The 15,272-nt window shown below is 41.0% G+C and overlaps 1 pseudogene; it reads right to left on the minus strand.

Moving 5' to 3' along the window:
- The window catches only part of LOC115794471 (collagen alpha-6(VI) chain-like), a 65,644-nt pseudogene that overhangs the window by 19,894 nt on the left and 30,478 nt on the right, over positions 1-15,272 (minus strand).

Below are 15,272 nucleotides of genomic sequence, written 5' to 3' on the forward strand. Positions count from 1 at the left end.
TGATTATTATTACATTATTGTTACAAATGATAGATTCTGGTAGCACAGAGTGAGGGTTGCAAAAAGCACAGGTTCAAATCTCGCTCACACTTCCTGTGAAAAGATGAAAACATTGAACATCTTCTTCCTCCTTCAAATGAAGACCTGAAACTAAAGCCATCTTCTTTTCTTGGTGCTTTTCCATTGCTTGAGCTTTTACTGAATTTGTCTCTCTTCTTCTTCATCTGTTCATTTCCATCAACTAATTCACATTCTCATAATGGATATTTGCAGAAAGAAGAATTCATTCATTTGTTCATTGATTACGATGGCAGTAAAGCTCAGCTCTACCTTGGCACCTTTGGATCCTTCACGTCCAGTCCCATCTCTGCCATCCAGACCCTGAACACAGAGACAATGTCAGAGTCATTCATGAGGCAAACATATTTAATTATAAATATGCAATATATAAACTCAGTTCATGTTCAGGATCCTACCGGCATTCCTCTGGGTCCCCGGGGTCCCTTAGCACCTTTCGTACCCGGATCTCCTGGTTGGCCCTTAAATAACAACCATGAACATTTCAAACCTTCCACAGATCATCTGGTTGAGTTTCTCCAGCAGAATTCCCACCACCATCCAACCAAACCCTGTTTTTCCAGTTTGTATTTATAGAAAATGTTAACATATAAAAACTATTAAATCATTTGTGGGCTGAAGTCCAGTCTTATTCTGATTTTTTTTTTTTTAACTTTAGGGTAATATGTTTTAAACCAATCTAATCCTCACTTACAGCCTGGCTGAAGGTGGCCTGTCAGGTCTCTTAAACAGTGATTTACTAAACCAATTTCCATATTTTAAATGAGAATAAACCATTAACATGCAAATTATGTGGTGTAACATTTCTGCTCTGTTAGCCTTAATCTCTGCTTGGCATTTTTAGGTAAGTTTACATACAGCCAGTTCTCAGTTCTGTTAACCATCAGGTCTGGGTCTGCAGGGAGGTCAGCATTTTGGTTAAAAGCTTTTCCTGAAGGCAAGGAAAGGAAGTGATGTCACACACCTTCTGTCCATTAGGGCCACGACTTCCAGCCGACCCCGGCTCTCCTTCTAATCCAGGCTTACCCTGCAGGAGGAGCAGAGCAACAACTACTAATCACACAAACACTGTTTAAGTCATGACCACTGACAACTGTTCTTTCTGATTGGCAAAGATCATTCACCAGAACAGGTAGGAACATTTTGTACTGTGAAAAACATTTAAAAACCCATATTATCATACAGTGGTGTGGATATGGACCCAGACCGCAGGACTCAGGAGGCAGAACTCAAAACTCAGCTTTTATTGCTCGCAACTCACAGCACACACAAAAACATAAACGGAGCAGAGCAGGAGCAGGAAAAACTGAAAAGAGCAGAGGAGCACATCGTAGACGAGGATGTGACAGAGGACAAGTGAATTCATTAAATACACACCAAGCTGGAACTAATCACAGGAGACAATGGAAGTAAAACTAAATGCAAAGCACAAGAGACCGACAAAATAAAACAGGAAATAACTAACACTGAGCCACAAACTCAAACATAGAAACCTGACACAGGGACAAAAGACACAGTTGGAGACAAGACTGCAGGAACAGAAAGGAGTGATAGCAAAGAACTAACAAACGGATCATCAACAAAAACTAAGCAAGGCTCTAAAAGCAGCACAGAGCATCAAAATCTCCTCACAGCAGGGAATAACGGGAGGCTCTGGAGCTTGGAGATAAACCTAATCTCAAAACATAAAAGGAAATCTCAAACCTACACAAACTCACAACCCTGGCTCCAAGGCCCACAGGAAGTGACACATATGGAAACAGAACATATAAACATGAAATAAAAAGGAAAGTTAGTATTTTTCCTCATACAAAATATTGCTCACTTGAATCATACTGCATTAGAAACTGCAAAAGGGCCCACTTTTTTGAGTACCTCAGTGAGTTTGTCAGTCACAGTCACATGAACACAGCTGAGGTGATTGACTCACCTGAAGTCCTGGAAAACCAGGCATTCCTTTGGGTCCAGGGTCCCCTTTGTTCCCTTGGGGGCCCTGCAGGGTAAACACAGTTTGATGGCTGGTTGATTATTTACATCACACTGAGAGTCATTTCTGGAGATTACTGATGGATTATTATCCAATACATTTACATGCATGAGCTGCTACCATGGCTGTATTAGTCCAGTGTATTGTATTTTAATATTTATGGCACTGCAATTTATTTATATTCCTTCCTTTTAAACCAGAGCTGGAAAGTGCTGCAAAGTGCTGGGCAAAAATAAAATGAATAAAAACAATAAAAAGCCATTAACATGTGATTAAAGGGCATCCTATACAAGTTTTCCATACTGAGGAATGGACTGATTTAGGTGTTTATGCACTGAGCTGTATTAAACTATTGGGAGGAAATTAGCCTCAGATCATATTATGGATACATAGAAATACTTTCTATGTGAAAACTCTTTTATACATCATGTGTTCAAAGACTTGCTCCACTAAATATGAAAAAGATTTTGTTAAGGGACCACATAATATTAAGCAGAACTGGATACTGAATAATTTTTGGCTCTGTGGTTTGAGTGAGAGAAATGAAATGTGGAGCACAGATGGTTGCTATTTTTGCAAACAACTCTCCCGAATTTCTCTGGAAGTCTGTCCATCAGCCAAATCCAGTCCAACGCTGCCAAATATTGCACCTTGAATGCCACACACACCAACAAATTTGGCAGTGGCACACATGTCCCTCTGTGACTTCTGCCTGGCCAGTGAACAAGAACCTCTGAGGGACGAATGTATACAGCTGCTGGAAAAAAGCCTTCAGAAACTTGATGCTGAACTAAAACAGATGCAGAGCGAGAACATTTGTATGTATTTAACTGCCTCAACTGTAAACTCCATTATCTTGGCTCTAAAATGAAAGTCTTGACCTTCCATCATGTATTTGTTCTGATGTTGCATCATGTGAAACAGCTTAATAGTTCCAAGGAGTGTAGAGGTTTTACAATTCAGATGAAGCTCCTTTACAGGCCCTCCAGCTTGGATTTGATGAGTAGTGGTTATATACAGTTGTGGTCAGAAGTTCACATACACTCTTCATGAGCATGAAGATGATGGTGTATTTGGTTAGCAAGTTAATTATGCCAAGAACAACAGTTAAATATCCAGACAGAGTTGTGCCAAAAGCTTGTTGATTGCTACCAAAATGAGCTGGCCGACATGCAAGTTGCTAAGTGACGCTTAATCAGTTATTAGTGGGAGTGTATGTATACGTCTGACTCTGTGTGTATGCTGTGTATGCTGTGCAAACTGTACAAAAAAAAGTTCACAGAAATCATTAAAAATCATTAAAAGCCCAAAATGACGGTGACATTCCTGCCCGTGATGAGTGGATGAAAACCTCTGACCACAACTGTAGTTCTCAAATAACCCTCACCGCTCCATCCACAGGGCCATACTCTCACTGTGATCACCAGCAGAAACAGGACACTGGGACAGCGGTGGGTGGCTGTAGCTCAGGAGGTAGAGCGTGTCACCCACTGATCGGAAAGGTTGGCGGCTCGATTCCTGGCTGCTCTGGGCTGCATGCCAAAGTATCCTTGGGCAAGATACTTAACCCCAAGTTGCTCTCCAAAGCAAGCGTTGGAGTGTGAATGTGTGTGAATGTTAGACAATAAAAGTGCTTAGATTTAGATGTAAGTGCTTGTATGAATGGGGGTAAATGTAAAAGTGCTGTATAAGCGCTTTGAGTGCTCAGAAAGAGCAGAAGAGCGCTATAAGAACTAGTCCATTTACAAGCAGCAGGGCCAATTATGGACTGAACTTTGGGATTTTTGTGAAGGCTTTATTCTGTTTGCAGTCACACTGTTTGTTGGAAGCCACGACGACAAGATGGCATGAACACACACATGCCCACACCCACACACACATTTTGTCAGTGTGGTCTTTTACTTTACTGTTATTCAGTTTAAACTTCTTCATTTACGCTCTGCATTACTTCTGTGTGTGCACACATTGAAGAAAATAACTAAGTTTAAGGATCTAATTCCTTCATTGTTATGCTCTTCAGTGCCAACACAGTGCAGAGCAGCTACCTAAACTCTGCTCCCAGTGAGGTCGATTATCTCATCAATAGTTTTACATCCTCACTGCGTACGACTTTGGATACTGAGGCTCCTCTGAAAGAGGAGCCTCTATAAAGCAGAGTATTCCTTTCACTTTAACTTTTAGTGACAAATCACAACTTATGTTCAGCTGCTTTCAGCAGTCCTGATATTTATTTAGACTTTTTCTCTCTGATTGATCTTTCTTAGTTTACTTCTATAGTTAGTTCCTCCAAACCATCAAAGCGTCTATAAGACTCCATTCGCACAATTATTTCAATTTAATTTAGCGTTTGGGCTACAGACACCATTCTGGCATTAAAACGTTCAGCCTCTTCTGGAGATTTGTGCTATTACTTTTCTTTTTTTTAACCTTTATACTTTTTAAGATATTGAACTTTTTATAATCTTCATTTTTGCCATTCAAAATGAATGGGGAAGTTTCAAATCCTTTTCAAATCCTTTCAGGCTTTAAAAGCTAATAACTTCAGCATACTTTCAGCTAGAAAAACCATTTAAGCTTTAAAATGAAGCCAAGCCTTTCAGCTATTCAGCTTTTACTTGGTGTTTCAAAATCTTTTACGGTTTAAGCACAGTGAGCGTTTAAGTTGAAGGTGTTTTTTCAGCCGTTTCAGAGTTTATAATGGTTGTGTGTTGGGTTTGCTAGAGTGGGAGCCTGATTAGTAGAGTGGGAGGCTTCAAAACTTTCAGGTGGAAAATGTATTTTTAAACTGCCACTGTGTCCACACCCTTTGCGCTACAGCCATTATTTTATGCTCAAAATGTAGAGCTGCTTCTCTACTTTCCAACAACGTGTCTCTAAGCCCTGTCAAATGTACACTTTTTAAACTGTAAGCATTCAAACAGAGGGAGTACCTTCCAACTCCTTCATTAACCTTCATAGTAATTTCAGAGAGCTGATTTTCTCCAAACCAGAAATGAACACCTGTTTTAAACTGCTCCCACGACCACACTTTTGAGCCCAGGAAAATAAAAATTACACCACTGTTTAGACCAGGTCCTTGTGACGCTCACAGTTCAAAAATGATTTTGATAGGAGCTACGGTTTTTGACTTAGAAGCAGTTATTTGACAGGTGCGCCGAGGCAAATTTGACAGAGTGCATGCATCTCAGCAGGTAAGCAGTGCACCTGGCAGGTGTTTTCAATTGGCGCATTTACAAGCATTCAGCTTGGCAGAGCTCTCCAATATGTATGCTTGCAAACCTCACTGCATGTGTGACACTCCTGTTGGCTCAGTGGTAGAAAAGGGGACCATCAATGCACAAGAAGCAGACAGAGCAGGTTCAAGTCCTACTTTATTCCAAACTTTAAAAATTTTCCATTGAGCATTCATTCAGCAGCTTAAACTCTTTCAGCCAGATTTAAGCTCTTTGAAGCATTTCCTGGCATTTCAGCTAGAGACACCATTTAGGCTTTAAAATAAAGCCAAGCCTTTCAGCTGTTCAGCTATTCAGCTGTTGAAGCTCATTCAGCAAATAAAGTTTCAGCTCTTTGAAGCATTTCTTAGCATTTCAGCTGCAATCTTTCAGCTTGCAGCATTCACAGTGCATTTTCTTCAGGAAATGCTTTTTCTAGTCCACTCTGCATTCACTCATTGGTTATTATTAATCTCTGTCTCTCCTCCACAGCATGTCTTTTGTCCTGTCTCTCTCACTCCTCTCACCTCCAACCGCTCACAGCAGATGACCCCCCCTCCCTGATCCTGGTTCTGCTGGAGGTTTCTTCCTGTTAAAGGGAGTTTTTCCTTCCCACTGTCACCAAGTGCTGCTCATAGGGGGTTGTTTTAATGTTGAGGTTTCTTTTACATATTGTAGAGTCTTTCAGTTACAATACTGAGTACCTTGTGGTGTTGTGATTTGGTACTATTGCTACAAATGAATTGAACTGAACTGCAAATGGAAATTTCTTAGATCTAACTGTGAATTACACCGTTTACAGTTTACATTGTTTTTTTTTTAATTTGACTGTCACCTGGTTGTAGAAACTTATAAAGCTGCAGATATTGAATTTTGGCAAATGTGGATAGTTTCCCTTTTTCTGTAATATGGACAAACAAAAAGAGATGAACTCTATGAGTTATAAAAACTATGAATACGTTCCCGTGATCTTGACATGGAGGGCTGCCTATTAAACATAGAACTTGGTCCTGAAGCATTTACAGTCTAGATATTCACTGATTTGCACTTGCACACAAAATTCAGAGAGCATTAGCAGAGACGTGAGAGGAACCTTGAATGCAGGGAGGAGGGGTTAAACTAAAGCAGAGACAAGGTGTGATCAGAAAGTTCTGAGACAGGCCCACAAAAACCCAAAAGTCTTTTCTGATTTAAAATTTCCTAATCCTCACAATTAAGAGTATCTTCTCCTGCATCCAATCACAGACATGAGGTATACAGTAATGACAGATGGAGAACACAGAGCTTAACTCTCACCTGTGGACCAGCAGGACCTGGGATACCTGGAGGTCCTCGGCTTCCTTTATCACCTGGTGACCCCTGTAAAATGAGAGCCAGATATCTATATATAATCACAGATACACTGAGTAGACTTGGATTTAGTGTTGTTTAATATCTTCTCCTACCTTCTCACCACTGGGACCTCTTCTTCCATCAGGACCCTGCACAAGAGAAAAAATTATTGCTATTTACGATCAGCAATCAGTAGTTTTAATAAATTAAAATATGTGCTGGGATTTTGGAAGCAATTTGCTTTAGTCAGTGCTTAAAATTAACATTTTAAATGTCAGCAGTCTGTGCATTATTTATACTGTTTTATTCACTTTAAATGCTTAGAGTCTACAGCTGATCATCTTGCAGCATGAAGCAACATAAAGCTTTGGTCCTCAAGGCTCTGTATTAGGACCACATCTCATCTCATTACATGTGTCACTGGAAATGAAAGCTTTTCATACAGAAGAACGTTTAGTCTGACAAGACAAAATGACACAAGTCAGAAATCTCACCGGCTTTCCATCAGTTCCACCATCACCTCCAAACCCGTCTGGACCAGGATCACCCTGTGAATTGAAACACATTATGATTAGTACTCCATCCATCCATCCATCCATCCATCCATCCATCCTCTAAACCAGAGGTCCCCAACCCCCGGGCCGTGGACCGGTACCGGGCCGTGGGACATTTGGTACCGGGCCGCACATAAAGAATAAATAACTTAAATTATTTCCGTTTTACTTATTATCTGCGCCTAAACTATATTTTATTTTGAAAAATGGCCGGATTCGCTCCGTTACTTCCCTCCATGACTTCCTCTTGACGTGTCAAGACGTTTCTGCTCACATGATACGTCACCGCTAAAATTAAACCCAGAAGCTTCAGGCCTGTCTAACGAAATCGGTTGGTTGACCTACATAACGCTTCTTTAAATTTTTGAGTGCTCAACAAGAGTAGAAAAGCGCTATGTAAGAACTAGTCCATTTACCATTTTTATTTATCAACACCGGGGATAGCAGTGAGGTAGACCCAGCCATCAAACTGACTCTCCAGCGCTTGACACCGCGGCTCTGCAGCCACGCTCCATGTGAAATCGGCCGAACCCAGTCAAACCAGAAGCCAGCAAAAATGAGTATCAGAGAAACAAGCTCAGGGGGCTTACACTGATTCAGTGTTATGGTGAGTTGTATTTTTCATGCGCTTTATACAGTAAAAATCACCTAAGTCGAAGTCGCATAAATCGGGTTTTCGCTCTAGTTGGATGGCATCTGCAGGTCCTGATTTTTCCTAACATTAATTCCAATAAAATCATCACATAAATCCGTCGGATATTCACCTACCTCGGATGAAAAATCTGGTCCCATTGTAATAAATTTCCAGTTAAATGTGATCGCATAAACTGGATGAGTTTAGCGCTAAAACCCTCCTCAGCTCCTGTCCGCCCACTTCCATGCATCGGCTCGTTCGTGCACAACTACACACACACTAACAACGCCTGGAAATTGTTTTAGTGTTTATATCAGTTCATTTCACCGGGGACAATCGTGGCAAGTGTAAGCTACAAACTTGCACTTACGAGTAAAATTTCAGATTATAAAATTTGCAGAAGCAAATTCATAGATGAAGCAGAAGCCATTGCAGCGAAATTCGATAATAGACCCCAAACTGGGCCATTTGAATCCGACTGAGGTGATTTCTACTGTATTTGTTTTTGCGGTGTATCTTATTTTGAAGGCATGTTTTACCATGGCTCTAACAGCTGACCAGGGAGCGCTGTGGGCAGAGAGCCTGTTATTCATGTTGAGGCGGGATGTTACGAGGACGCTGCTGATAGAGTTGCATACGAATACAAAGTGGATTCCCGTTTTTTATTATTATACGTAGAAAATATCACACTTGGTTATGGTCATATCATTTATTTTGACGTATTTATTCGCCACACCTTAAAAGCCGGTCCGTGGAAATATTTTCTAACACTAAACCGGTCCGCGGCTCAAAAAAGGTTGGGGACCACTGCTCTAAACTGCTTATCCAGTTCAGGGTTGAGTGGGGGCTGGAGCTTATCAAAGCTGTCAGAGGAAGAACAGACAGAGACCATCAATGTGATGATGTCTCTCTCTCACAAGAGAAATTTAGAGTTTTAAAGAAATTCCAATGTTTTTATGATCATTTAACCTATATTTGGTCACAGACTGTGCATAAAAGCAGGCTGTAACCACCACAATGTCAGCCATTTGTTGGTGAAGTCACAATTTCATCTTTTTGGCCATTGGCATCCTGGCAAAACCAGATGTGATGAGTGAGGAGTGAATCTGAATGAGATATTCAGGAACACACTCCAGAGGCACCAGTCCACTCTTTGAAGAAACAGCACTCATTGAGCAATGGGTACAGCATTTCAACCATTGTCTTAATTGTCAGTCAGCAATTTCAGATGCTGAATGGGGTGGCTGTAGCTCAGGAGGTAGAGCAGGTCATCTACTGATCGGAAGGTCGGCGGTTCGATTCCTGGCTGCTCTGGGGTGCATGCCAAAGTATCCTTGGGCAAGATGCTGAACCCCAAGTTGCTCTCCGACACAAGCGTTGGAGTGTGAATGTGTCTAACATGTAAGACAATAAAAGCACTCAGCTTAGTTACTCATGGTGTGAATGGGGTAAATGTAAACATGTTGTATAAGCACTTTGAGTGCTCAGTCAGAGTAGAAAAGCACTATATAAGAACTAGTACATTTACCATGAAATACTCCAAAGTCCAGTGATCAAGGAAGAAACCACTGAAGCCATCAAACAACTCACTACTGGGAACACAGCGAGGAAGGCACTCCACCAGAAGATTATAAACATGGTGGTGATGCACTTGTAACAGAACTAACAGCATCTTCAAGCAGATATAGGTTGAAAACGATGTTCCACAAAGTTTCAAAGATGCGCTGATCACCCATCTCTACAAAAACAAGGGTGACAGATGTGTGTGTGACAACTATCAGGGAATCCCTATTGAGCCTTGCAGGTGCTCACCACCTTCATTGGGTGAGTGTGTTCAAACTTTCGACTGGTACTGTAGAAAAATCCTACCAATGACTGGACAAAGCTGGACTAACAGACAGCACAGAGGCACTAATCACGGCAGAACAGGAAAAAGACCTGGAAGTCCAGAAGTCAAAATGTGATACATCTGGGTGGTTGGATGTAGAAGGTGAAGGTAACGGGGGTCCCTGTGGTAACTGGAACACTTGGGACAGTGACCCCCAAACTGGTCCAGAAGAGTGCAAGGTGGCTGCAGCTGCTAGCTGTTTGCTAGGCTTGTTCAGTCCCTGAACAAGACCTCTGGACCATGTTTGTTGGAGCATTTTAATGCAATGATCTGACCAATAACATGGCTGCTGTGGCTCATTGTTGACGGCTGAGCTCCAGTTTTGATGAGAGAAGTTCCAGGGTTGTAATTGGATGTTACTGATTAGTAGGTATCTGTGTGTGTGTGTGTGAGTGAGAGACTCACAAATAGTCTGTGGGTGAAACCTGATAATCAAGCTAGTTTATAACTACTAACTAGTGTTGTAGTACTCGAGATCGGTCTTGGTCTCGAGACCGGTCTCGAGACCGCTTTTTGATGGTCTCGGTCTTGTCATGGACTCGACCGCATTTGGTCTCGGTCTTGTCATGGACTCGGACCTTGCGGACTCGGGATTTTATTTCAAGACCAGTCAAGACCACAGCTGTGGAAATATCACTAAATTGCCAGAATACTGTCCAATTTATTTGTTAACATCTTTGCTTTTATTGGATGCAAAACGTACTGATTCAAATCCCACAAAGATTGCGCTCCTCTGCCTCTCAAAGGAGCGCACCTCGCAGACTCCGCCCCGGCTAGGTCGCTGCTATTATCGCTGCTTACGCCTGTATCATTTCACCGCAGTTTGCAATCTACCACAGAGCACGGACAGTTTCATTCACAGTGTGTACGTTTGATCTCAGTATGGTCATGCGTGTGCTGCATAAATCGAAATAACAACCGGCATGAACATGAGGAGAAGTAAGAGGGAAAATGAAGATCAAAGGAAAATTTCAGGCTTCCGATTCAACAAAAAAATCCCAGCATGAAAGGTAAATACCAACCTTCATGTATTTTGATACACAAACTAAAAATTTAATGCAGGTTTTAGGGCTGCAACGATTCTTGGAGTAACTCAATTCGATTATTAAAAATCCTCGACACAAATTTGTTGCTTTGATGTTTCGTTTCAGCTCTGCAGCTCAGGTGTCTCTGTGTAAGCGGAGCATTTCCAAAAAAAACAAAAACGAGCCTTTAACACGAGTGGATCGCTGAGATGTTTTTTCACGCCCCCACTTCTCTGTGCTGTGAGTGCGCATGTTTGAATGTGCGCGTGTTGTGCAGAGGATGTCAGCTGTTATTTTTTTCTTTACGTCAGCTGTAGCCACCAGAACAGATCTATAACCACAGTGTACTGGGGAAAGGGGGGCTGCCATTAGCACTAGCAATCGTTTGGTGCCCCCCCCACCCCCTTCAGTACAGAGGGGCTCCGTCAAAATGTTTTTATCAACCACCTGATCAGCAACATGAAGAACAGAGAACTTTGTAGCTGCTCCATCCACCCTGTTTGTTTCACACAGAGAAACATCTGCAGTACGGAAGTTAAAATAAGCTGATGAGTTGTTAAAATGAAAAATTATTTCTTATCCAATTACTTGATTAATTGACGGAGTAATCAATTGAATACTTGATTACTAAAATAATTGATAGTTGCAGCCCTACTTGTATTCATAAAGCCATAGTCAAACATTAGTTTTCAGCACCAGTAGAGCTATGAGAGGCCTTCAAGAATAAAATACTACAGTTCCCAGCAAGATGATGTCACTTCCTATTGTTGCATTAAAAACGTGATAGTTTATGCTCACAATATGGTGGCTGATATTCAAATGTAGGAAATGCTATTAGCAGCCGAGGAATCTGTATTATGTTTTTGTTGTGTATTTTTTTATGTGATTTCTGCAAACACAGTGGAAGGAAACGGCACTCTGGGACACATTAAATGCGTGATGTATAAATGTAACTTTTCTGGATTATATGCAAAAATGATCATTCTATCAATCTAATAAGGCCTGATTTAGAGTTCTGCATTGATCCTTTGTGTATAACTGAAAATCCTCTCTGAAGCAAACCTGACATGCACCTCGAGAAATGTAACTACACGTCCAAAAAAACTGATTACTGCTTTCTGGTTATGTCTTAGGCCCCATCACTCAATTAACAAGTGGGAGCGGCATTTAGTGGTTAGTATTAGCTTACTAATTAGCATTAGCATTAGTGCTGGGGTGAGAAATATTTCTTGCTAGAACCCGGAAGTTACCATGGCCACCACCAATGGTAACAGCAGAGAAGTAAGTAAGTTGTTTCTCCGCCATTAGTACATTGAGCTAGTGGTGGGCAGATTGATCCTGATATCGATAATATGGATGCCAACGTTGTATTGGTATTGATCAATATCAGTGTAATGAGATCGATACTTTGGCTTCAGTTTCTCTCCTGTATGCAGTGCTGCGGTTTCATCAAAGATACGAGCTGACTGTCTAAGTGTCGCTCCTGTCACAGCACAGAGCACTTTGCTCCTCCCCTCCCCACAGTGTGGTTTTATACTGTCATGTGATGCATAACATATTTTATTTGGGAAAAAAAAAGGATTTTGCTATGAAACATTTAAATCAAATTTAAATGTAAATTTGTAGAAAATTAGTGAATGAAGGGACATTTTTTATAGATTTTTTTTATTATACTTTCTGAAAAATCTACCTGGAAAAAAGTTTGCATTTGTTCTTGAGTGATGATTTTGTACACTTAATTTATGAAAAAAAATTCCAGACATCAATGTATGGGGAAAATTGTTTTATTCTATTGTTTCAGAACAATAACTTTTATTTTGATAAAGTATTTTCAACTTACATATAAACTTTGCCCAATTCTATTCTGGGTTTTTAACTAATTAATGATCCAAAGGAAAAAAATCTCAAACCAGTTAAACTTCATGGAAATTCTTCATAATTATTAAAAAGTATTGGTATCAGTATCGGTGATAATGGCCCTGTGTTTACTTGGCATAGGATCGATACCAAATCTTGAAGTGTTGCACACAACTACATTGAGCAGCATACACCAGGAGTGATTGACAGTGCTAAGACCCTCCTCCTGGCTCTGATTGGTTGTTTTTGACTGGGAGCGGTTCAGGGAGGAGGTGGAGGAGCTCCATTTTTTTCGCAGATTATCGGTCTCATACTGTCTGACATGGTGACAGTTTTAACAAATATGTAAAAACCAGATTTTTTTATAAAAGTTACATCCTGCAGCTTTAATCTGTATAAGATTAAAGGCTTTAGTTCTTACTGTTGATGAGTGTTTGCCATTTTTTCAGTTTTACACATTTAGCTATGTGGTTTTGAAAAAGCACCCATTTTTACAAAGGTTGTTGGTTTAAAAACAACACAACTTTATGCATAGTTTATGAAAGGCAGAGAAAAGTTAAGACTATTGTGATGAACTATGAATAATTGTTTTACATTCTGTGATAAATGATGGAAGTCACCCAGGAGTATTAAATAAAGATGGTTATATTTAATTTAGCTGTGAGTGTTTAATATCAGGATGATTTTATGGGAATGCGGATCTTTCAGATCAATTTGAGAAGTGATTTTGATCATGTTTCACATTTTATTGTGTCATGTAGTGTCAGGCACTGGTCTTGGTCTTGTCTCGGTCTCGCCCCCCCTCGGTCTTGGTCTCGACTGGTCTCGGACCCTAAAAGTCTTGGTCTTGTCTCGGTCTTGATACCCTCTGGTCTTGGTCTTGTCTCGGTCTCGGGTTAGGTGGTCTTGACTACAACACTACTACTAACACATAACTAAGCTTAACTGATAATATTTAAATGAAAACAGAGTAGTGCTGTTCCTTACTGGTCTCCCTGGGTTGCCGGGGTCTCCTTTGGGTCCTGGACTGTTGTTGTCAACACCTGGGATACCCTGTCAGACACAAACACAATCTCAAGTCAGTGTTTGTGAGGGAGCTTCCAGCTGTTTCCCAGCTGTAATCAGCTGATGACGTTTAAACAGAAGAAAGAGTTGATATTACATTTTTGATTAAAAATGAAGACATTAATTTTTTAAACACACCAAAACAGACTCAGAAAAAGAAAGCTGATGGGTCGGGTTTTTTTGGGCAGCCATCACTTTGTTTGAACGAGAGCTGCAGGGTTTTGTTTTGAGTCTATCACTTATTCATGGGACACGTCAGACCATTTACTACCTAATCTCTCAACATCCAAATTTGCAGACCCGGTCTTTTTGTGTCTCACATGGTTTATAAGGCTCTCAGGCTGATGAACTCATTTCAGAGTTCATGAGACTTTCAGAACACATGAGAACCATTTCTTTTGTGTCGTGCTGTAATTTTGCTTCCACACACAGTGGACTGGCATTCCGGTCTGCCGATCCAGAAACACTGGCCTTGCAACAAGTCAACCAGGATACAACCAGAGCCTTTAAAAACCAGGGTCACTGTCACTGAAGAGGTTTTGAACTGTTTCAGTGACTTTAGCCACAGTGATGGGTGAGCCATCACTATCACCATCACCATCATCCTCAGACTCTGCTTCCACTACAGAAAGGTGTGTGGGATTGAAAAGAACCTGTGAGAATCCTTAGCTCCCAGTATGGATTCAGGAGACAGACTCTCTACTTTTGAAATTACAGTTCAACCTTCATTTTTGGTAAAGTTTACAGTCAGGGCTGAATCAGGTGACCCTGAACCCTCATTTAGTTATCTGATCTTCGGGCCCTCGGGCAGCACTGCAGTAAAAACAGGCCTGATTCTGTCCTGGAAATCACTGCATGGGTTCAGGAACATTTCCAGAAATCACTGAGCACAGCTCAGCGTGCCATCCACAGATGCAAGAAGAAGCCCTCTGTGAACCTGATCCTGCCTTCTCTGAGCCAAAGCTCATTAAAAGTGGACTGAGGCAAAGTGGTAACTGTTCTGAGGTCAGACAGATCAAAATTTAACCTTTTTTTTTGGGGGGGGGGGGGGGGGGGGTGTGTGTCACTGTATCTTCAGAACTAGGGGAACCAACCGGCTGGGGGTGCATACCCTTTTAAACATTTGATATCTTTTCTGTGTTCTATTGTCAATAAAATATGAATTTATGAGATTAGCAAATCATTGCATTCGGTTTATTTATGTTTTGCACTCTTTTGGACTTATAGATAAAGCTGTTATGGTTCAGAGAATAAAGTGTTTTATAAGTGAATGCGTAAATATCAGTTGTTGCCTTTTTGTGGTCTCGAGGGTTTTTTGATGGAGCAAACTACATAAAAATGTTGTTTGGAAGACAGATTTCACATTTTAAAGATTCTCAGGTGGCCGTCAGTGTGAGGGAGAAAGAAAGTGCTTGAAATCCTCCCATTGGTGACCTTTCTGTAAGCACTGAAACTGGCCGTTTGGGACGTGCGTTTTACATTTCATGTGCGATAGCATCTGAGGTCAGACAGAGCCCGAAGAACAGAACATGTGTAACTGTTCAAATATTTACAGTCTGGCATGTAATTCAAAATTAATGTTTGCTGCTTCACTGCCTGGACAAAAAAAGGAGGAGGGGGAGCACGAGGATGAAAACACA

Source organism: Archocentrus centrarchus, chromosome 16 (genome assembly GCF_007364275.1).
Source record: "Archocentrus centrarchus isolate MPI-CPG fArcCen1 chromosome 16, fArcCen1, whole genome shotgun sequence".
NCBI lineage: Eukaryota > Metazoa > Chordata > Actinopteri > Cichliformes > Cichlidae > Archocentrus > Archocentrus centrarchus.